The 24629-nt window shown below is 47.7% G+C and overlaps 1 protein-coding gene across 22 annotated transcripts in view; it reads left to right on the top strand.

Moving 5' to 3' along the window:
• Nucleotides 1–24629, top strand: part of Ctbp2 (C-terminal binding protein 2) — a 136093-nt gene that overhangs the window by 66970 nt on the left and 44494 nt on the right. Inside the window, exon 1 of one of the 22 annotated variants that reach the window (XM_087593707.1) lies at nt 9031–9127. The exons of the other annotated variants lie outside the window; for them this stretch is intronic. The gene's annotated coding sequence lies outside the window, so the exon portion shown is untranslated. Of the gene's footprint in view, nt 1–9030; nt 9128–24629 lie in introns of those variants that run through there. 22 annotated transcript variants of the gene reach the window in all.

Below are 24629 nucleotides of genomic sequence, written 5' to 3'. Positions count from 1 at the left end.
CAAGGTAACATCCTAGTGGCTCCTGAACTTCTAAGGGAAAATTGAGGCACTCATCAGTTGAGGGCCGGTACCTAGCATGCCCCACCCCCCCACCCCGATTTTAAAAATTGGTCAGTAAGATCCATGCTGGCCATGATCAGTGATTGGAAAAGAGGTGGAAAGAAACATTGCCTTTGATGAGGCCCAGATTAAAATGAAAGGGAGAGTCAGAATACCTGTAGGTGTCTAAAGATTCTCATGAGTGCGGTCTTGGTTGGTAGCGTCCAGTGTAGGCTCTGCTTGCCTTTCTCATAGCCTGACCTGCCTATGACCTTACATCTTAAAGAGGCATAGTCCTGAAGTCAGCTATGCCCAAATTTACAGAGATTGGAGATGTGTTTTGGGTTTAGAAAGATGTAGATGTTAGGAGAATCTTGGGGTGGCTACAGGGCCAATAGCTCTTAGAATTGGGATGGCATTGACCAGTAGACTAATTGGTCAGTGGAGTTCACTTGGGAAGAATGCATGTGATAATTGGTAATATCTCAGCTTTAATGGCGGAGAGTTCTAACACAGAGGACTCAGGTTTGGTTCCCAGCACCTACATGTTGGCTCAGTAACTCCAGTTCAGGGCATCCAGTGCCATCTTCCGGCCTCCCCTGGCTCAGGCATGTACACTCAGATATGTAAGATACTCATACACATAAAGTAAAGATAAATAAAAATATAAAAAAAGAATTGATAACAATACCTGAGTCCTGATTAATACAAAAAGCTATTCTCCTCAGGCATATTGAAGCCTGTGGCCCCTCAGGAAGCATTTCCCAAATGTTTCCTCTAATGTTCTCCCCAGTGTCTAAGCCTGTGACACCCCTGAGACGGGAGTCTGCTTGTATCTGGAGAAGCTGTGGTGACAAGTTCACAGAACAAGGACAGTTTTAGAGGTGGGCTGGTGAACAGCCGCCTCTCTTTCCCTACCAGTACCTGCCTCCAAAGTCAGGCCTGGTTCTTTATCCTCAGTGGCCAAGATGGACGATAGAGGCGACAGATTCCAAGCAGAGGCCTCCTCAGACTAACTGCTCAGAGAGGTAAACTGAGGCTAGTTTGGGTGTATGGAGCACGGTTACCAGCCACATCATCCTCACAGCCTTTTCATGGTAAATTTCATCACCTAACCTGGTCTATTCTTCTGAGCAAGTTCCTGTTTGTCCTCAACAGAGAAAGGCCTTTTTGTTGAAAATCCCAAGCACAGAGCTTTCCAGAACGTGTTGTTGGGCACAGCTTTATTCTTTGATCCCTTCAGAAGATTAAACTCTGGCTGGTGTTGGCTGCCAGGTCAAGCGAAGGGGGTGGGGGGACACTGAGGAAAGCTATTGTTTGAGTGCAGGCAGCTTGGAGCCTGGCACGAGGTCCTTCCTTCCCTGTCTTTAACTCCTCCTCTTACTCTAGGAACCTGGATGAGAGGAAGAAACACCTGCCTTTGTGTCCTTGTCAATCCACACTTCTTGCCTCCACGCTCCTATGCATGAAGGAACTCCATCCGGTTCTCCTTGCCTCATATGTGCCAGGAACCGGTCGTGTTTTCTGTCCCGAATCTCATGACGTGTTGTGAAAATGTAGCTTTTCTTTGTATACATGATCAATGTCTTTTTCTTTCTGTTGGTAGTGGTGCCCCACGTATCTGTGTATGCATGCATGAGTACATGTGTATTATGTGATAAAAGTGAACTTGTGTGTGTAGGTGCACACACCTATGGAGAACATGTTTACCTCTGTACCTTTGGCGTGTGTATGCTGTATTCATGTCTATGGAAGGGCCATACTATCGTGTGTACCTAGAAATCTGAAGACAATATTGTGTGTCTCCCTTTATCACTCTCCACTTTATTCCCTTGAGGCAGGGTTTCTTACTGAACATGGAGCCAGGCTGTCCGTCGGCATACCCCAGTGACTCAGCACTGTGGCTTCATACAGACACATGCACACACATGTGCACACACTCAAACATACATAGTCTCTGCCCAGTTTTTTTTTTTTTTTTTTTTTTTTTTTTTTTTTTGGTTCTGTTTTTCGGAGCTGGGGACCAAACCCAGGGCCTTGCGCTTCCTAGGTAAGCGCTCTACCACTGAGCTAAATCCCCAGCCCCCTGCCCAGTTTTTTTTTTTTATGTGAGTGCTGAAGATTTGAAGATTCAAACTCAGACCCTCGTGTTTGTACAGCAAGCACTTCACCAAATGAGCCATTGCTCTGTCCCACACCTCATTTTCTATGTAACTTAGGAAGCCTTCAAAATGCTTCTGCAAACAGAAGAGCTTTCCTGGCATATGTGAGCCATCAACTTGGTTTCCTTCCAAAATGGAGGCATGGTGCATCTGGGCATGGTTGTTGGCCCAACCTATTCATTCACTACAGGAAGTGAAAGTTTGCATGACATCACCATAGGGTTATTTCTTGTTGCTGTAATTAGTAGACTAGCAGGAAGTCACTGGACAGATGATTCTTGGCAGAACAGACCATTTAGAGGAGGAAGGCCAAGAAGGAGGCCTGGAGAGGAAACAGCATTTTGCAAGTTCAGACTCTTCAGGGAAGAATCTGGCGGGTCATGGTCATCCTTGGGAACAGAGCTGCCTCTCGCTTATATGGGCACAACTCTCTCAAGCCCCTTTGCCATGGCCACCCCAAAACCGCTCTGCCCTGACCACCATTGGTGTCAGATATTTCCACTCACACCATCACTCGGTGATGCTTTGGGGGCAGACTCTGCCTCTCAGATCCCGGGTGCTAAGGTGGGTGAGTGCAGAGGGGAGGGGCAGGGCAGAGTTGAGGCACCCACAAAGGAACTAGATGAAGAAGGTTCCTGGGAGAAACTCTGGTTTCCAAGAAAAGCAACATTGTTTAGGCCATCGTTTAGGTCAGGCTGTAGAGGGTGTGTGGGGCCTCCTGAGCTGACTGAAGGGTCCTTGTTAGGGAAACCGGGACTGGAGCCCTGGTTTGAGGAAGATGCGAGGTGCAAGGGTTGGTGTGTTACGTCCCTGTTTTACAAGGCTCCCTGGAATGTAGGAACATCGAGGAGAAGGTTGGCTGTGGGCTTCAGTCAGGCATCTTGGATTTTCTTTTAATGGAAACAGAAGGCTCATTGGTCATTTTAACTGTTTCTGTGGCAATATTCCCATTAGTGTTTCTGTTCATTGTCCTCTGTGGAGGTGGCATTGAGGCACAAGTGTCCACTTGAGAATTCTCTTGCCATCTATCTAGCCTTCCCACCTCTTAGCACCCCTGTGGTGGTTTCTGGTGATTCTATGGATTCATAGTGTTTGAAGGTGATTTCAGTTGCGTCTTCCTGATGCGATTAGGCCCTGTTTCTAGCTGTGCTGGCAGTGTCCTGAGCAGTATCCGCCAGACTTCAGTGTCATCATCTGGCTTATGGTCTTACAGAACGGTGTAGGCCGATAACTTACAGTGAACAGAAATTGACTGGCCTCTAGTTCTGGTGGCTAGGTCAAAGGTCTATGGTCAAAGGGCCCAGCGTGATGAGGGCCTCGTGGTCAGCCATTCCACATCAGAAAAATAAAAAAGGGAAGGAAAGCAGATAAAAGGGGGCAGAATGTGCACCCTCTTTCCTTTCTCGCCTTTCCCTGAACTGGAATTTGAACTCTTATGAGGAAGGTTACCGTTCCTTGGCCTTATCTGTCCTTGATTGAGTCATCCAACTCTTGGTCCAGGGAGAACCTTCTCTATATTTGTGTTTAGGAAGACATTCCAATCTTACTGTGTTAGAAATGTAGGAATTCCTGGCATATTCTAGCTGTAAGGCCTACGTAGGATGCTTGTGTTAAAATAGTCCTCACTGTGTGTTCCTGCTTCCTCGCTGCCTTAAAGTAGTTTTTGTTGTTTTCGATTAAAGATTTATTTTATTTTTAAATATGCTTGTGTGCGTGTATGCACATGAGCACAGGTGCCTGTGGAGATATTAGATTAGATCCTGCTGGAGCTGGGATAACAGGTAGTTAGAGATAAACTCTCCGTTTTCGGGGCTAGAAACCAAACTTGGTTCCTTAAGGGACTGTACACGCTCTTAACCTGCTGAGCCATCTCCCTAGCCAGTTTTGTTCTGAACCAAATCTGTTGTTAGTGTTAGCACCTTTAATGCTGCGTTTCAGCAGCCAGTCCACCTGAGGTCCCTTGCCATTTTCCAGGTTCCATGTAGAAGTCTGGGGGTTTAACTTTCTGGTATCTTTTCACATGAGCAATGAGAAAAGAATGGTGGGTCTAGGTTCTTGGGGGTTTTTTTTGTTTTTTTTTTTCCCCCCAGTTTCCTGGGCTCTGCATGTGGTAGTCAAGGTCAAGGCAAATTCCTGATTCTATAGACAGCCGCCGTCATTGGAGCTCACGTGTAGACAGGCCCATCACGTCTCTGCAAATGTGTCAGAAAGCAAGTGAGGATTTGGGGGAGAACCTCCAGGTGTCAAAGGAAAGGGCAGACAGACTCAGCTTCAAGGCAACATGTCATTCCCAGACGGAGGCCAGTCCCGGTTTGGCTAACTCAGAGGCAGTGCGCTGTGACTTCTCCCCTACTTAGACCTCACTATCTTGTTGAATCAGCAACTGTTGAGGAAGAACAGCCTCGGGGCACTATGAAATACCTGGTAGAAAGGCTAAAGCAGCAGGAAGTAAGTGTGCAAGGTTCTTAAAGGGACAGCAAGCAATTACTGGAGGATAAGGAAGAATTTAGTGCTTTGGTTTCACAATGTTCCCTCAACCACAGTTATTTTAGTGTTGAAAGAGCAGTGTTTGCTATAAAGGATAGCTCCCAGCCAGGTCTTTATGGCCTTGCTAACATTGCTAGCAAGATGTCTTTAACAGGTTGGATGTAGAGGATCCTTTGTCATCCCAAGTCTGTCTGTCTGTCTGTCTGTCTGTCTGTCTGTCTCTCTCTCTCTCTCTCTCTCTCTCTCTCTCTCTCTCTCTCTCTCACACACACACACACACACACACACACACACACCCCTTGAACATGACCTTGAACTTTGATCCACCTTTTTCTACCTCCCGAGTTCGGGAGTTACAGGTCTACACAACCACATCTGGCTTATGGTGCCAGCATGACTGGAATTGGGACTACTCCTGGCACCTAGGTTGTATAGGAGAGGAATGCTAACAAACTCAGCAAAGGCATAGAACAGTCTCTACCACAAAGACTTGTCCCACACAAAACATCATCAGTGCTTTAGCTGTGAGAGCCTTTGGTACTCACGGTGCTTATAAAATTGTCAACATCTCACAGCCACTGAACAGTTTGGGGCTGCAGCCCAAGGAGCCCACATCTGGACTGTAGAGTTAAGAGCAGAACCCCTTGTCACTGAGGTTCAGTGAGGGATCACACAGCATCTGGCTCAATGCTGGCCATACGGAATGAGTCTGTCGTGGACCACTCAGGTCATCTTGACCCCTGGCACCTGGCAGCAAGTCTGAACACAGGTCATTTTATATGCCAAGTCCCAACAAACCAATATTCTCTAAGAATCTTTTGATGAAATCTGTCAAGCTTTCATTTTATGTCATAAATCCCTACACAAATCAAGGTTGTTTGATTTACCTCACAAAAAGTGTTTGCTGGGCAGGAGAGATGGCTCAGTAGATAAGCCACATAAGTGTGAGGACCTGAGTTTGACTGCCCAGAACCCATATGAAATACCGTGTCTGTAATCTCAATGATCCAAGGGTGAAATGAGAGGCCGTGATACGAGAATCCCAGAGAGATCATAGGACAGCTAGCTAGCTTGGTGTGTGTAGCAGCAAATGAGACCATCTCAAACAAGCTAGGTTCGACGCCTCAGGCTATTCTCATGCATGCTTCGTGTGTGTGCGTGTGTGTGTGTGTGTGTGTGCATGTGTGTGTGTGTGTGTGTGTGTGTGTGTGTGTGTGTGTGTGTGTGTTTAAAATTGTTTTTTAAAAAAGTGTTTCGTGCCAGTTGGTTTCTGATTCATTATATGTCCATTTTGTGCAAGATGCTCATGGTTTAAGCAATGTGGGTCCCATAGATTGAATTGGGTATATATTTGAGCTTTTTCTAAAACAAACATCACCAGTAGTAGATGAATTTGCAAATCTATTCCAACAGCAGTAGCCTCTGCGGTTTCACAAAGAGAAAAAGGAATCTTGATAATCATGGCACACTTGACTTGGGTGAGCCTGTTTTGGGATCTACCATGGCGGTGCTCCCTGCCCTGATGACGCGTTCTCTGAAGGTAGAACCTCCACTGTTTGTCATTCTGCCATGTCTGTCTTCTGTCTACTGTATCCGTCAGTTTAAGTGATGACTTAAGTAATGATTTCCAGAACTGTAACCAACGGTTTTGTTAACAATTTGGGGCCCTGTGAGGTAATGCCCAGGCAGTGCAGGGGTAGGCGTGTCCTGAACCTCAGAGAAGAACCTTTTCTCTGGTTTAACAGCAGTGCAGAGCCTGTTGCCCTGGGCTTGTTCCCTGTTGCCCTGGGCTTGTTCATGTGCCTGTAGCTGCAGGTGGCTGGGGGTAGGGCACACCTCTTGGTATTCAGTGAGCCATAGCATTGGGAGCAACTAGAAATTGGCACCTGGTACTTCTTCCCTGTCGTCTTTTTGCATGGGCTGCTTTGGGGCTGGATTTGGCATATCGGGAGTTGTATCCTTAAAACTTGGAAGAAACCCCATCCTAACCTCTAATCTACTGCCCTGGCCCTGCTGTGTCTGTCACATGGTGGCGCACTGACCTGTCCTCCTGCATATATGAAAGTCACCAGATTCCTTCTCCGGCCTTCCTTCTGTTTCTGGCTTGGTAGCTTTCAGTGACCATCTACGCCAAGGAGTTTTGACATGGTGGTCTGAATCTGTAATTTGCAAAGTTGAGTTAGTTTGCTGATCTCTTCATTCTTTCTTGGAAGGAAGATTACTGGACTCTGGTTCTAGGATATCTCTGTTGGCTAGAAGTTCCTTTTGCTGGTTTTCCCTTCAGCACCCCTAGTGAGCCTCGCCTTTGTGATGCCTCCTTGTCTATGCCTGGGTCCTTTGGCTGGCTGTTGTGGCTCCATTTCCTTCGAGGCTCGGGTGTTCACTGCCATCTTTCTAGTCTCGCTCCTGTCTCCTTGCTCAGTGGTTGGAGTCTTGGATGCTGGATGAGTGCCCTGTTGGCTTAGACTGGAGCCAGCCACACAAGTAGCTGACTTTTGTTAGCCAGCTACCCCTTCCTCAGGCAGCAGGCAGTTCACACAGAGTGTGTGGTGTTTGTTTCTCAGTGTCTCCTTCATGTTCCAACCCCCTGGACCTCTTCTCTAATGCCATGCCCAAACTGTCTGTCAGCCCAGCTATTTCCAGGACCTCCCTTACAGACTTACAGAGTACAGGACTTAGAAACCCCTCCTGGGACACTGAACATTTGAGCGTGTAGAGGGAATAGCTTCTACGTAAAGTGAGCTGAGGGAAGAAATCACCACAGGGAGACAATGGGAGGAAACAGGTATCTTTTTTTTTTTTTTTTTTTTTTTTAAATTGAGTCTAGGGCTGGAGCGATGGCTCAGTGGCTGAGAGCGCTGACTGTTCTTCCAGAGGTCCTGAGTTCAATTCCCAGCAACCACATGGTGGCTCACAACCATCTGTAATGGGATCTGATGCCCTCTTCTGGTGTGTCTGAAGATAGCTGCAGTGTACTTAATATATAATAAATAAATAAATCTTTTAAAAATGAGTCTAAAAATTATTTTAAAATTCTTTGTTAAGAGCAATTTGAGACTTGGCAGAAAAATTGAGAAAATGGTATGTGCCTGTTTGTCTCCTACCCAGATTTTCTTACTAGTCTCTTAAGTTAAGGTCATGTTTGTTTGGTTAATGAATCAGTGTTCGTGCATTGTTAATAACTAAAGGCTATATTATATTTGGAGAGGGTAGTCTTTTCTGTCAGTCTCATTAAATTCCTCTGTTGGGAGCCCTGTAAGGAAAAAGAAATAATTTCATACGTCTGGTTTCTGTTCTACTTCTTGTTTTGCGGGGAGGGAAGGAGTGAATCAGTAGACCATCCAGTGTGATCCTTTATGAATTGGGCATTGGTAAAGTTTCCTCCTGGTTAGCAGTGCCCTCCCTCCCTGCCTTGGAAGTAACTGGAAACTCTGAGCACATCACGTCTTTTGGTTGTCATAGATGCTTTGTGGGTCAGACCTCTCCTGACTCCCGATTGTTAAGAATTTTAAACCTGAAGATTGTCGTGAGGGTTGGTTTTCAGTTATAATTAATATCAGCAGAAGGGGCTATTGGCTACTCCAGACTGTCCGTAGAAGGCATTGGGTGTTACCCTGGCATGCCCAGAGAAGTGGGGAGCTAGCTGGGAGTGACCAACCTTCAAGCTGTCTAGGGATAGTGTTCTGGGAGGGTGCCTGCTTGGGGGCGGGGTGTTCTGCCACGGGCCCTTCCATGAACACTGGTATATACTGTAAGTATATCTCTCCCAGCTGTAGATTGAGGAGATTAGAAGTGTAACTAAATTGTATAAGGTCACATGCAGGAATCCACACAACCTCAGAGGCTGAGGGTCGATTGTTTGCTAGGCAGGATTTGAGAACGCACAAGACCAGTCCCAGGTAAGGCTCCTGGGTGTGTGCTGCTTGCTATGTTTCTGATTTCATTGTAGCCCACAGCCTGTCTTGTGGGAAGAACATTCTCAGTTTTATTGACCACTAATCTAGTACTGGCAGTTGACCCAAGGCTTTGAAATTGCTGCTATTCTCTTGCTAGAACCTCCCAAGGAGCTGGGATTACAGGCTTTTGTACCACCCTGCCCATCTGCTTTCTAGGTCTTGGTAGAGGTTGCTTTTTTGAGGGAAAGAGGCTGGGTCTCTGTGTGTAAATTGATGTTTTCCTTAATTTTAGGTTAGTAGCTTTGTGAATCCCTGGATGTAAGACTTTTAGAGAGGTAACTAGAAACAGTTCATCTGGTCAGAAGAGAGACGGCCTCCACAGTTCAGGAAGGTCATTGGAGCAGAACTCTGGATCCACCATAACCCTTCCCAGAATCCTCTGGAGCGGGGGTCACCAGAGCTTATTGCCTGGCAACAAAATTCACCTGCAGTGTTGCATCTTCCTCTTCCTGTAGCTTCTGCTTATTGTATATGCCAGCTGAGGTGAGGACCATCCGGTCGTATGGGGTGGCGGACACCCATCTAACACTGCTTGCCACCGTAGGATGGTGCTTTGGGAAGAAGTGGCCCTCTTTAAAGTGGCCAGATGAAAGCCCCGCCTGGGGAGATGGTTTCCTAGGCTGTGCACATTGGACTCCTTTCTGACAGGTAGCAAGTACTTAGGGGTTGACCCTTGTGGGGTGACCGCAGGGGTCTAGAGTCAGGCTTGGTGATGAAACAGGTGCCCCTTGGTGTTTCATGTTGGGTCCAGCAGAAGGGAACAGTCAGGGCCTTCCCTTCAAGCTTGCTGAAGAGACCTTGGCAGCCTGAGCTAGAGACCTGGGCAGCCTGAGCTAGATGGCAAGATTTGAATGGTTTGGGGATTATAAAAAAGCTCACAGTGGCACAGTGAGTGATTTTTATCTCTCCCCACCCAGTTTCCCAACAAGTAGATTTCCCCAGTGGTGCGCTGCTTCTGTGAGCATTTATTCACTGAAGTCTGGGCTTTGGGCAGTCTGGGTTGTCCTGTAATTTGTCTGATGTCTCATGATTAGCCTGGACAATAGTGTGAGGTTTCCTATGAGAATAAAACTCAGAACTTGGCCAGTCGGTTCCACATTGCCCTTGTAGCAGGCATTCTCGGAGAGGCGGTGGTGTCATTGAAAGGAGCGCGCTCCTTGCGTAGAAGCCTCGTGGTCAGTCTGAGCTTTGGAAACTTGGAGGCAAAGCCAATGACCAGTCCTTTCCACAGTCACCAGGGAAGACTTATGGGAGCAGATAGGGAGGAGTGAGCCAGCCTGTCCTGGGTTCTCTCAAGTTCACCTCAAGGCATTTGTTGAGCGCTAGTCTAGTCTCTTTTTTGGGCCACAGTTAGAAATCTTGATGAAGTAGTTCTTGTTACAGCTCAGGATTTCCAAATAAATGTTGAGGTGATGTACCCAGCATCACATGGCCAGAGCACAGTGTCACCTGTCAGATGTGCAGCCATTGTTTTCCCCCACAATCTTTTCACTGCAAAGATGCTGCCTAGATGGCGCCGGCACTGCCCAGCCATCTTTCCAGTCTCTCTCTATCTCTGCTATTCATCCCATGGCTCCACATGCACGATGGTACCACTGGAATACAAAAGTCCGAACTTCAGTTGGTCCCGATGCCCAGTGTGGGAGGATCCTCTTCCTACAAAGTCTTACTCTTTGAAGTTGGCATTGGGAGTGTGAGTATAGACGCTGCTCAGTAGAGGAGGGAGCTGAAGTGAGGACTTGGCAAATTCTGGCAGCCCTCCAACTAGAGCCTAGGGATGAATGTCTTCCTTCTCCAGTAGTTTGGCCCTGCATGTGGCATTAGAGATTGATGGTTCAGTCTCTACTCTTCACTTCGTCTGAGTTTCCCATTGCAAAACCCATGCCAATGGGAACAATGCCCCTGGGAACCTGCCCCATTCAGCCAAAATTGCCCCTCCTCTGAGAGGAAGGGACTAAGCAACCAGGTGGGGACATCACAATGTTGACTTTTCCCCTGGATTCTTTGCAGCATTTAAAAACCCTATCACATATCCAGGAGTGCACACAAATCATGAGGATGTAACACTGAGTTATCACAGTGTAAACAGGCCCTTATTGGATGGGCCTCACAGCTTCCCTTGGGTTCTAGCGAGGAATTCACCTCCCCAGCAAGGACAGGTCTCAGGGATGCTACCAGAGCGCTTCTGAAGCAGCCGCCTGACCCACAGAGGATCCTGTGGGGGCCGTGGGGAGAGCAGAGTGTGTTTCCTAGAAGCGAGCATTTCATCACCAAACTGCAGTTCTCCTGGGCACGTTTTGTTCTATGCAGAGCAGTTGTAGGTTAGCTGCAGGTGCACTTCAGATAATCATTCCAGAAAAGTCTCTGCTCATTAGGTAGTAAAGCCAGTGGGGTGGAGAACCTTGGGAAACTGAAATGTTAAAATGTAAAACTTCACCAAGAAAGAAGAAAAGAACAAAACCGTCTTTGAGGTAAGCAACCAAACCAGAAAGGGCTCATCCTGCTTCCTATGGCCCTAGGCAGAACCCTACCTCCCACCTTCTGTGGGCAGAGGGTTGACAAAGGGACAAATTGGAGTAGCTAGAGATGGGAAAAATCAAAATGCGGTTAGTGGCCTGTGACCACAGGGAAACTCAAGTTGAGTTGTTCCCACTCTACGTAACAGGATCACAAGATCCTGGGGGGCTAGCGAGACAGCTCTGTGGGTAAAGGGGATGGGTTTGATTCCTAGAGGCCTCGTGGCACATGGTAGAAAACCGACTTTGGCAAGTGACCTCCATGTGGGTGTATACACATTCACCCCATAAGTAAATGTAGTAAAAATTCTAATTAACAAGAGGGTGATTAGGTAGCTCAGTGGGTAAAGGTGCTTGCCACCAAGTCTGAAGATCGTGAGTTCAGTCCCCAAACCTACGTGAAGGATGGAGAGAAACAACTCCCATGGTTTTCCTCTGACCTTCTACTTACAGACTGTGTCATGCATGGGTGCCTACTTCCTACTAACCCAGTCCTAACGCAGCTCTGAGCTCGTGCGCAGGCTCAAAAGCAGGCATGGCACCCGTCACACCATCCTCTCGTGATTCTTCGCTGTTGGACTTAGCAACCGGCCTACCTTTAGTTGGAACCCTTTGCTTTCTTCTCGAGGACAGAGGGCTTGCATTGCTGAATTGGGAGATTGGGAACCGTTCTGTTCCAAGTGATACAGTGTCTGGATCAGGTCCGTTTTCTCTGCCAGTTAAAGAATGAATCCAAACGTAGCAGGTAGCAGCAGAGCGATCTCAAACACTGTAGACAGAACCAACGGTTGAAGAAAGACGTTTGGGGACAAGGAAACACACAGAGAAAGAGACCCTCTATGAAGCCAAGAGGGGACCCCAGTCTCTTCTTGAGGGCTGGGGCGTTAGAGCCTAGCAGTTTTCCTCCCCACATCTAGGGTTGCCCAGTCTGAAGACACAGAGAGTGGTTGCTTGTGTAGACACCCACCGATCCAGCCTCTGACTTGCTGAACCAGTCCCTTACCTGGAGGCCAGCAGGTGGGAGCAAAGGTCACCAGGCTTTGGTGTGAAGTCAGGAAGTTGAGGAAGAAGCTAGCCTTCCTGGAGATTTGTCACCTGTATGACCTTAGACATGGCAGAACTTCCTATCTCTTGCCTACCAGGAGTCTAACTCCTAGTCTTTCACCATAGCTGGAAAGAGAGAATGAAATACCCGTGCTCGTGTTTGGTCTTGTTCATGTGAGAAGAGCGCCCTGCAGAATGGCCCACTGGCACCTTAAGAACCATGGGGCAGAGACCAGGTAAACAGAAATAGCCCACAAAATGAGGTGTATCTAGTCAAATAGAGAGGACACTCTGTCCTTGGAGAGCAGGGTGCCACCTGCCCCTTCTCTCTCTTGTGTACCTGTCATTTGGTCCTCTCTTGAGGTCCTCCCTGCTCAGATGTCTTGAACTGTGTGAGGTGTTTACAAGTTCATGACCCTTTCAGAAAATAAGACAAGCTATTGGCAGAGGTTTACTTCCTATGCATTTTAAGAAACTGGATTTCTATACAAAGGAAGCCATGAACTATACAGTTAGGGGCTGGGGAATTGGGTCACCTTAGCATCCGTATGCAGGTGATGCAGCCGCCTGGGGAGTGGCCTGTGATAATCGGAAATGAGTCCCCCACCCTTGGGTTTGTCAGATAAGGCTCTGACAGGAGTCTAGCATCCTGTAACAAGCACACGTGGGAAGCCCTTGCCACCTAATATCTTCGTTTACGTTGGAAGTTTGTTCTATCTGAATTAATTCACAAAACTTTACATTCCTCTTAAAACTGTCACCCACAGAAAACACCACAATATTTCAGGCGATGCAGCCAAACCCCTGTTGAATTTGCGCTCTCCGTGAATTGATAAATCGTAGAGCTTCACTTGATAGGAATCAGCAGTCTAACGTGGCAGTTAATTTTCTTCTACGCAACAGAAGCCAAAGGATGAGAAGTTTGTCTTTGTGCTTATTGAGAAGAACTAGGAAATTCTGTGTAAGGGATGTTTGGTGTAAGTAATGTCATGTGGATTGCTGTGTTAAGGTGGCCTCATAGGTGGCCTAGTATGGTTCATTGGTTTCTAACCCTGGTAAGGGCAGAGGCAGTGAATGAATGCCTTTGGGATGCGGAGGGCCTTGTGGTGTGTTTACAGATGTAGCTTGCAGATAAACACAGTCCAGATTTCTTCAAGATGTGCCCAGAATAACTTTAATTAGCTTTCCAGCAACCTTTCTGTAGAGGGTGACCATGTGGCTATGGTAGCTTGTGGGTCTTTCTTGCTGGGGGTGTGGCAGCTAAGGTCTGTCAGGGCAGCTGTTCAGGGCTGAGCACTGCTCCCCAGGGCTCTGCCGGAGGGCCTGAGTGTCTTGGCTGGGAGTGACTCTGCAAGGGCCTGGTCCAAAAAAAAAAAAAAAGTGGCCTGAACTCAGCCAGCTTCCCAGAGGCCCAACCGGAGAGCTGGCGCTTAGTGAGCCCTTTCCCTGGGCTCGCACTGCACCAGAGGTAAGTGCTCTAGTGGTCTCCACTAGAAACTCTACTGTATGAAGAGTTGTGTCTGTTCCCAGGGTCTTCTTAACAGTTTCAAAAAAAATAATGGCACCTTCCCCATTTCACAGGTTTTATTTGAGAGGGAGGGGTGTGTGTGTGTGTGTGTGTGTGTGTGTGTGTGTGTGTGTGTGTGTGTGTGTGTGTTCTATTTGGTTTGTTCATTCATGTTAGTTCATGAGTATATGTTGAGCCAAGAGGACACCCTTTCAGGTTTTGTTCTGAAGCACCACCCCTAGGGCACACCTCTTCCCCCTTTGAGATAAGGTCTCTCTCTCATTGGCCTGGAACTTACCAAGCAGGCTAGGCTGGTTGGCTGGCTGACCCAGGAATCCACAGGTTTTCCTGAGATTGCAAGGGCATGCCACCACTCCTGGCTCTTCTGGGAATCTAAGTGTGGTCCTCGTGCTTACAAGGCTCGAACTTTAACAACAGATCTATCTACCCAGCCCATAGATGGGCAGGTGTTTTTGTTGTTTGTGAAAGCATTGTTTATGGAAGTAAGGGCCTGGTCTGTGTCACAGACTCCTGTCCAAATCTTACCCGTAGTCTCCTAACGGCGCTGTTTTGCATTATGAGTTACTAAAGAACAAAGACAGGCTCCTTTGGTTAAGTACACAGTCTGACTTCTAAGAGTTCCCGAGTAACTCTCAGTTCAGGTCACTCCTCTTTCTAGCTGTCTAGAACTCGGGATAGAGAATCCAGGCTTCAGCTGCCTCCTATGTACCAACTTCCCTCCAAGCCCAGCTTCAGGCTTACTCTCTTTCGCCTCCGCAGTGGTGTGAGGCCCTTCGTCTTCTCATTTAAAATAAATGAAGTGAAACCTTTGAGAGTATGGGTCCTGTTAACCCTAGATAGGGTTCAGGGTCCTCCGAGGTTCGGGGTCCCCACCCTCACCTCAATCCCTAGACGATTTACCTGACCACGTCCTACAGTTTTGAATAGGGTAACAACACCCATTTCTTAAACCTCTGGAGAGCAGGTGAGTACATTTGAGATGCCCAGGGCTCGATGGGCTCTGGAATGTTCTTATCACCACACCTGCTACCCACAGGCTACTCACAGGGGTGAGGGGCAGAGTGGCAATTAAATGAGCTAGGGGTGAGAACCACACTGCCTCAGGAATGCCCTTGAGCTTAGCCGGTTGCCAGCTGTTCCACCAGAGGGGGCAGTTCCACTCAGGGGCCACCAGCCTTGTTGTTTTAAACAGCTGAGGAGAAGATGTTTGCTACAGTGAGCTGCTGAGCCCCAACACATTCCCAGATACTGGCAAAGCCTTAGTTGAGAACAGTGTGCTCAGTGTGTTGGATCGACTCCAGGAAGGATGTTTTGAGTACAAATAAAATGATACATACCAGGGCTGTTTGCCTCTGCAGGAATCCAGTAAGAGGCCAGCATTGCAGGGCCAGGGTCTAATAGGGGCTGGCTGTGAGGTGCCCTCAGGCATACCTCCTGGGCCAGCTAGAAGATTCCAGAACAGCATAAATCATACACAGATGTCACACTACGTGCCCTTCTTCCCTCCCCTTTCCTCGGGTAGATAGTCCTGGACCAAGCTTTATGTCTCCTGTGGGAAAGTGGGTTAGTTTGGTTTATATGACACTATAAAACTAATGTACTCCTCTAAGACCCCTCCTTACAGCTTCCTGTCTCCTCCTGGTCATGGTCTGCCCACATGGTCCACCATCTCCCCAATAGGAGTATCCTGCACGTAACCATAGATGAAGCATAGGCGCCCCGTCCAGTAGCATCCTGTTTGCTGCGTCATGCTCAGCACCAAACACTGCCGGTGGAGTATCATGGCTGACCGGGAGAAATGATGTTTTCATTTAAAAAGCTTCTTTTGACTCTGACTTGTCTTTTATTTCAATTCCCTGCGACTTGTTTCTGCGATTTGTCCCTGAGACAGAGGAGCAGATAGTGTGTGCTCCGAGGTGATTCAGTAGAAGTGTGGAACAGAGTAACTCAAGAGGCTTTGCAGCCTTTGTTTTCCTATGTGGACTCCCTTCCCAGTGTTTCTGGGGAGGGTAAAAATAGCTGGCGGTGCCTTAAAATAAGTGCCACATGGAGTGTTTGTGTGGGTCCAATGCACAACTACATACATCCAGTCTCCATAGTGTTCAGTCAGAGAACACATCCGCCCACCTCACAAGTTCCAAAGAAGAGGCCTGCCATCTTGGATCTCTCCCTGGGAGAGATGATCCCAGGGTAAGGGCAGCAGGCCTTGTGTTGAGGTTTGCTGAACTCGATAGTGAACTGTCCCAAAAATGAGCCTGTTTTCTGTCTTGATGAAAAGATCAGCAAAGCCAAACCCTACACAATCTTCCAAATGCACTTTTTTTTTTTTTTTTTTTTTTTTTGCCCCCACAGCAAGCGGAGTCAAATGCTGGCAATATACCTGAGAGCTGCCACCTCGTTTCTTCAGCTCGCATAGGTCAAGGTCAAAGATAAAACCCTGGTTTGGGGGGTTGGGGATTTAGCTCAGTGGTAGAGTGCTTGCCTAGCAAGCGCAAGGCCCTGGGTTCGGTCCCCAGCTCCGGGAAAAAAAAAACAAAACAAAAAACAAACAAAAAAAAAAAAAACCCTGGTTTGGACTGTCGAGTAGGGAAAGGCGTGGTGGCATCTGGTTCAGCTCTTTCCAGTGGGTCCAGTAGTGTGAATCATCTGAGTAGGTGCAGGCATTTCTTGGATCCAAGCAAATTTCCTCTGAATGCTCTGGCTTAGACTCCTACAGCCTGTTCATTCTCATGTTCTCTCTCTCTCTCTCTCTCTCTCTCTCTCTCTCTCTCTCTCTCTCTCCATTTCTAGAGACAATTTTCCACTTGCCTGATATGAAATTATATGTTATCTTTTATGTAGCTTTCTATAGTTATCTTCCTGTATCAGCCAGCATGTGGCTCTGTACTTGCATATATTTGTCTGTCTGTATGTCTGCCTTTATCCATCAGCTAACCATCTCATTATTATTATTTTTTTATGACTCAAAGGCTGGAAAAAAAAGTATACATGTCTTATCCTCAGATAGGTGACACTGTGAACCTCTATACAAAATCTCTTTTCTTTTTACAGTTTATTTTTATTTTATGTATCCGAGTGTTTTGTCTGCATGTATGTATGTATGTATGTATGTATGTATGTATGTATGTATGTATGTATGTATGTCAGTATCATACAGTACCCTCAGAGGCCAGAAAAGAGTAATGAAACTCTTGGAACTAGAATTACAGGTGGTAGTGAACCACGATGTGGTTGCTGGGAACAAACCTAGGTCCTTTGAAAGAGCAGCCACTGCTCTTGAACACTGAGCCATCTCTCCAGCCTATATCTTTCCTTTCCTAATGGTAAAGAAACTTAGAATCCATCTGAACTTTGAGCAGTGACTTTGGTGATGCGGTTGATATGCGTGCCTTGGTTACACATCACTGACAGGATTTGCCATCTGTGGGCTGGCACTGTAGTTCAGTTGGTAGAATGCTTGCTTGCCTTGCGTCTACTAAGCCCTGAGTTTGATCTCAGTGCTGCATAAAATGAAGTGTAAGCCTGTAATCCCAGTGCTCAGGAAGATAGGAATTCGAGGTCATGCTTAGCAAATGGCTTGAGACCTGAGACCCTGTCCTCCTCACCCTTCCTCAAAAATTAAAGGAAAGAGAGAAATGCAGAAGAGAGGATTAGTGGTTGTGCTGCAGAGAAGCATCTTGCAGGGTCCAGTCATGTTAGGTGGCATTCAGGCCGTCAGTGGAAGGATCTGAGTTTTTCCTTGAGGGTTCTTAGTGCCTGTATCCCTTAAATAGAAGTCATTCCTGTCTTCGTCCAGCCCAGCCTTTCAGATGCACCAAGCTCTGCCCCACTGTGTTCTGGTTATGTCTACGCAGACCTATTTCTTTCTCAGCTTGGGCTTATGTAAAATCTTAAGAATCCAGAGAGAATAGTCACTGATTCCAAAGGCCTGTGGGTCTCGCTGAATGTGACGGGAAGGAGGCAAGCAAGCCTCACAGTTTATGGAAAGCACCAGACCTGATCCCTGCTGCAGGGCTGGTCTGGCTTCCCATGAGGCCCTTTTGGGGCTTATGAACAGGAAGCAAGATGGGCTGGGGTTGATCTTAACAAAGACCAGGCCCCCTGAGTCCCTGGGCGGGGAGGGGATCACGGGGGACAGCCTGGGTTCTTGCAAGAGCCCTGAGAGGTGAGCTGGCTCTGAGGCTTTGTCAGCAGATGAAATGAGCCCTATTTTAAGCCATGCTGTGTACCAGCACTTCCTGTTATTCCAAAGGAAGCTCTTGTTTTGGTTTTCATGGGGATGGATTTATTGAAGCATGTACTAGTGGAGTGACCCAACCATGTTCTAGGACAAAATGAAGCTAGAGATTCTGGGGCCCAGGAGGGAGGGCACACCTGCCATTTGCCACACCCCAAAGAACTACTGCTTCAGAGGGCTTTAGACCCCGTGACCCTCTGTGGGTGAACAAAGACTGTTTGCCTGTCAGGATCCCAGACAGGGGACCCCAGAGGCGGGGCTGGTCAGAGGACAATTGAAAGGGGTTTTGTCAGCCCTCTAGGGCTAAGTTAAGCCATGTGTGTCTCTTTCCAGGAGTATCAGTCCAGCCAATCAGAGTCATATAAGCCCCACTCACTTCCTGCCGACCTTTTGACACCGCCAGATGTTTTTTCTTACAACCGTCATTAGGCCTCCATACTCGCTGACCTCATCAAATTGTATTGAAGCCATTTTCATCCATTTTGTTCTTAAAACCCATTTAACCCTTCCTGAGTTCCCTCTTATTGCCCTGCCATCTGAGTTAGCAGCCTGGCTTCTGCCCTGCTGGGTCTTGTGTGGAGCTTGGGGTCTGACCCATGTCCCATAGCATTCCATGCCCCAAAACTGAATAGAGGGATATTTTCCACAGTGGGATAGAATGCAGAATGACAAACACAGATTATAATATGGGCCAGGAGAAAACCTCCCAGAACTCTTTGTGTGAGGGTGTGGTCCAAGATCTGGGACCCTAGTGGTCCATCCCTCGGTTCCTGCAGGTTCTGAGAGTGACCAACTTAGAGGTCTGAGCACACGGGGAGGTTTGGCTAGCACTAGGCTACTGTCAGAACTTGAGAAGAGCTGGTTCTTAGCCTTTCTGTAAAATACGGAATAAGCCTTCAGCATATAGCAGGTACTGCCCCCTCCCTTCCTGCTCCTTGCCCTTACTTGAATCAGTAGCCTACTCGTAGAACTCTAGGGTAGGGTTTGGATGCCTATGCTTTGCACACATCTGAAATTTGGGGGCCTCATCTAGAGAACTAACTGGAAGGTAATCGTTGTGCTGGGTGGTCTTAGGTGTCCGGTTCATCTGCACGGAGTCCGATGGGCTGCTGTTACACATGTGTGACTGAACACCCAGACCCACTTGGAAGTGTCTCCACACACTGAGTTTTAAAAACAGTGCTTGCCTGGGAGTTTTCCCCGTATCCCGAAATCTTGTCTTTCAGAGAGAGCTCCTGCTCACATCAGGTCTGTGTCCCCCCGGCCCTCATCTTTCTGTCAATGCCTTTTCAAACCAGTCCTGTGGGTTCTAGAGGTCATGGCCTTTGAGTGGCCCTAGGCCACAGGGTGTTGTGTTTTCAGCCTGGTCCCCTCGGCTGGATCTTCACTCCCTCCATTGCTTCCAGGCTTTCGCAGCTGAGCTGTTCTTGGGAGAGGTAGGGTCAGAAGACAGCATGGCACTGGGTAAGCCGGCCGTATAAAGTTTGGATATTTGAAGGTAACCAGCTGTTGGGTTCGGTGACTTGTAGGAGGGAGTAGGCTTCAGGGATGCCATTACTTCCAAGAAGTCATGGAGACCACACAGGCCTTGAGGCCCTTGATTGCGTTATGCTGGACACACATAGCTTTTGCACATGTGGCCACAACTGGCCTTGCAGCTTCTGTGTTCTCCTGAATTTCAAGTGAGGTTTTCAGTATCTCTAAGCTCACACTTAATGGTATCTCATCGTAAGAGCCAGCTACATTTGGGACTGCGGACTTAGGGACTGCCTTGAGGGGCTTACCTGTATCTTCTGACTCTTGGAGCTCACATTTGCTAATAGGTGTTGTTCAGCCTGAGGGCCTGTTTACCCAGCGAATTATCCTGCAGAGGGTGGCCTGGGAGATGCATTCTTAATGTGGGGCCCAGGCCCTGATAGATGTTTCTAATGTCCCCCAGATTTATGGGTGCGCATGAGTAAGTGTGGAGACCCCAGGGTGCCTTAGTTAACTGTGTAGCCCTGGAATTTATTTTAAGTGTCTAAGGTAAGTGAAAATAGCAACAGACGCTCCACTCTTGGGGCTGCCTGGCATTGCCGATGTGAGCAGAATAGAGTTTACCCCAGGAACTCCCAGAGTGGGTATATCACAGACCTAACGTTAGCACAGGCTGCTGGGATTTACACGTTTGTTAGTGTTCTCCAGCCCGTGGGTGCGTGGAGCTGGGTGTCGTACATTACAAATGGGTCCATGGCTTTGTCTCTTCTGGTGAACTGCACTCTATCAGTGACCATAGTAAGTTTGATGGGTTTGCATAAAAGGTTCTGTTACTTATCTCTTGCTGGGTGACAAATTACCTCAGAATGTAGAGATTTAAACCACAAAGCCTGGTCATCTTCATTTCCTGGGATCACCATCTGCCCTGCTTCACTGGGTGCCCGTGGCTAGGGTGTTGTGCCACAGAGACCCATGGTATTGCAGTTTGGGTATTGACCGATGCTCGATTGCTCAAGCCTCTCCGTGGGACATTTTAAAAGGTGGCTGCTGTTGACCCTCCCCAGAGTGACAGTAAGAGCAAGGCCACGGTAGAAGCCACAGTTGTCTTTCATTTGATGTCTGAAGTGATATGCCAACCTGATTCTGCTTGTTATGAGCAGATATCACGAAAGGATGCGGATGCCAGGCTGTGGGGGGGTCCTCAAGGGATCTCGATATTCTTCATAATAGTTTTGTTTGTAAATAATTTGAAAAGCAGGGCTTTGCTGTGCAAAAGTCACCATCCCACCGAACTCTCAGTGGTCTAGTCACAAGAAAAAAAAAAAAGATGTATTATTACTATTATTTCATACGTTTATGTGTACACAGCCATGCATGTATGATGTATGTATGCAACATACATGCCTGGTACCTGTAGAATTGGAGTCACAGAGGCTGTGGGCTACCATGCGAGTACTGGGAGCTGGACCCTTTTCCTCTATAACAGCAGCCAGTGCTCTTAACTCCTGAGCCATCTCCCTACCCCAGGAGCTCAGGTTCCGGTGTTTTTTGGTTTTGGATTTTGTTTTGCTTTGCAACTTATAGGAAAATTAGGTTCTGCCCCAGGCGCGGGAGGATTTGGTCATTAAGCTAAGATGTGTGGACTTCTGGGTCTGTCCAGAACGTGGATAGATGAGTAAGTCCTTGTCCCTGGAGCCTCAGCGAGCTTCCCCAGGAGGAAGCAGGTCCTCTGCTGGCATGAGCTCAGCCTTGGGCCAATCCCCTGCTTCCCAGAAGCAGGGCTGTGTGCCTGCTTCCCATTTGATTGTTCCTCCTCCTAAAACTTGAGATTTTCCCACTGTATCCGGGTCCCCAGGCCAACCCCAGAGCCAAGTGTTCGAGGTGAGAGAGGAAGGAGTCTCTCTACCCTCTAACACGCCTGGGATGTTGATGGTGACTGGAGGAGGTGGGTGTCTTCATTGGAGTGACATAGCCACCAGGCAGATAGGTGAGCAGTGAAGATTAGGTCTTTCTCTTACCGTCCCTTTAGAATAATGGAAGAGCAGAGAAAAATCTTCAGTAGACTCAGTGGACGCTGTGACCTTTCTGAAGACAGCTGCAACAGAACTGCCATTCCAGCAGGAGGCCGAGGCAGGACAATTGCAAGTTGTTGCAGGGACCTCCGTGATGGTCCTTGTTAGCCTCTCTTTGGCCACCAGGTACTTTGGTCATGGCAAAGGAGACGGAAGTTTTCCTTTGGAGGCTGTGTGGAGATGGAATTGGGGGCTCCTTGAGACCCATTTGGCCATCTCCCATATTTTGGAGCATTTCCTTCTAAAAACTTAGGTATTCCGTATCATAATCAAGAAACAGATGCGTGTTCTAAGTGGCATCCTGCTCCACAGTAGCTGTCTTTGAAGTAATGGTCAGCTGTGGAGTGTATTAGGTGGGGCAGAGTATCCGTCCTGTAACATCACTAGGTTGGAGCACACTCCTTTCCTGCATCATTCTGTGGCTTCCGACTGGAAAAGCTGGTGGGTTAGTCAGATGGCGGCTCTACTGGCCTTAGCCCCTCCCTATGTAAAATGGGGAGATCCAGGCCTGGAGGTAGTTTAGTACTAAACGGAAGGTACTTGCCACCAAGCTTGACATCTGGAGTTTAAACCCAGGACCAAGGAGGAGAGAGCCCAGCTCCCGAAAGTTCTTCTTTGCCTGCCTCCCACAGGTCTGGTCGCATACGCTCGTCCCCAAAGTAAATTAGCAAAATATAATTACATTTAAATGGGAAATCCTTTTTACTTTCCCTCCCCCTGCTTAGCGTCTGCTGTAGGGGGAAGGGTATCCACTCTGAAGTCTTACAACAAAGGGACCTTAGGGTCAAGGAACAATTGCTCGATTGTGTGCACCCTCCACCCACCCCCCAAGTTTCAGACTGATGGAAACTCTGTCGGGCTTTAACAGAACAGTGTACCCTCCTATTTATTCCGTCTTCAATCCTGTCACTGCCAAGTTGCTCCCATCATCTATCACCGCGGTTCACGCATCTTTGAATGAGAATTGCGAACATAATGGAAAATCACCCCTTAAGGCAGAGTGCGTGCTCCTCTGTGGGTCAGAGCCTCAGACTGTGGGTAAGGAGGGAAACTCACTGCCTCTTGGGCCACCTTTTCTTAGCCTGCTTTATGAAAGGGGGATCTTGGCTCTCAGTCTTCACTGTGTGAGACAATGGGGAGGGTTCAGCACAGTTCTCTCTTCGCCAGTCACACCCCACCATTCAGCATTCATAGCTAGAAGGGAGGCAGGTGTCCTCTGCCTCTCTTCTTCCCTAAGACGTGCAGTCCTCAGGCCTTCCCCATCAAGGGTATCTAACGAATGTATTTTCTCTGGGTTCTTATGGAGTCCACATTGAGATCCAGGCTTTGCAGTCTGGGGATGTCCAGACAGGGCGAGCAGTGCCCTCTGCTGGATCAAGAGCCTCATTGCTGGGAACCGTGCTTCCCCTGGGCGAATCTTGGCTCCCAGCAAGACAGAGGTTGGTCCTAGGCAGGAGTGAGGGTGGGATTTGTCTTACTTTTCCATTGCCGTTGTGATAAGCAGGTATAGACTAAGATGTAGGTATGGGTCACATGTTTTGACCACACCATGTCAAGGGGTAACCCGCTGAGGTCTCAAGGGACAGGGGCGCTGCCAGATTAGGCTGCCAATCCATAGAATAATCAGGGGCTTCTGTGTGGTCAAACCAAAGTCAGATGTGCTTAAAACAAAACCAAGATTTTTAAGACTTTTTAAAGACTTCTTATTGTTGTAATTTGTAACTAACCTCTAAAATTGCCTTTGCTTAGATACAGATCATGGCTTCATACATGTTCACTTTAACTAAATCCAAAGTTACATTGGAATCAGTAATTTTTCCATAGGCAAATAGTCCAATAACAATAAGCCCAAGTATTTGTTTATTTATTATAATGACTTATGTTCATAATATTGAAATATAACGATATGTTATCTAGTGTGCCTCTTGTATCTACCCTGTTATCTCCAGGATGTTCTCAAAGACACATGGCCTCATGGGTCTCACTGTGGTCTAACTCCCAGGTCCAGGCTGCTGGTGGCCATCCTACCTGTGCTTGGACACATCACTGCACCCCAGGAAATGCACCTATACAGGCTGTAGTCTCTGCCCACAGTGGTCATTGAGGTACTGGGGCCATCACCCCCACCCAGCAGCTGCGTGGTGACTCCTGCAGACATTCTGTGAGACTTCCAATATTGCGTACGCTTCCTCTTGGTGGTAGCATTCTCTACGTGGTCAAATGAAAATATTCTGAAATTTCTCTTGCACCGGGGACAGGCTATTCTGTCCCGTAGACCATGAGATTACAGATCCCACCCCACTACTCAGACAGGCTCCCTAGCCACGGAGCACACATCCCCACACCCAGGCGGGGAAGAGTTAGGGACTCCTCAGCCTAAGCGGCCTAAGCACACGCCATCATTTCTCTGCCTCTTAATTTGAGTGGACATTTGCTTGTTTGCTTTTATCCCTCTCTGTTCTGCCTCTGTTATTAACTAAAATATTTATCTTCAAGGCATATTTGGAGGATAAGGGCTTTTAAAATGTGTGAAAATGCTAGAGAGTCTCTGTAGAATGTGAAGGCGCACACTGGATTCTCAACATGACCCAAATAAAACAGCCAATTAGGAACATGAAAGGGTCTTTCTGCCTAAGTTCCCGTGCCTTGTTTATCACTTTTAGCAAGTGAAAAACATACAGAAGTCTTGAGGCTCGCATTCGACACTAGGAATGTATTTATTTGTATGGGCTAAGAGTCCCAGCTCAAAATAGGACCACACCACTCACTTATCCCAGGGAAATGGTGCTTTTAAAGTTAATCCCCCCCCCACCCCCACCCCGGCTCCCTACCTTGACTGGTTCACCTTTGGCCTGGTGGATTTCCATGGCACAGTGAGTCCGTGGCTTTGGATTTACAAACCACGTAACTTTTTTTTCCCTCTTAACTTATGTTGCAGTTCAAATCTAGGGCCATATGCAAGTTAATAGAGGCTAGCCATCTATCACCAACATATACCCCTCTAGATTCTGTGAAACCCCCACAGCTGGACAGCCCAAGCTGGCCTAAATTATTGACTGTAGTTTGTTTTCACAATCTGGATTAGTCTAGTTGAGACAATGTGATCACACCA

This window comes from Rattus norvegicus, chromosome 1 (assembly GCF_021556685.1).
Source record: "Rattus norvegicus strain SHRSP/BbbUtx chromosome 1, alternate assembly SHRSP_T2T, whole genome shotgun sequence".
NCBI classification, from domain to species: Eukaryota; Metazoa; Chordata; class Mammalia; order Rodentia; family Muridae; genus Rattus; species Rattus norvegicus.
The sequence above is the reverse complement of the archived record's forward strand: the minus strand, read 5'-3'. Positions and strand labels throughout refer to the sequence as shown.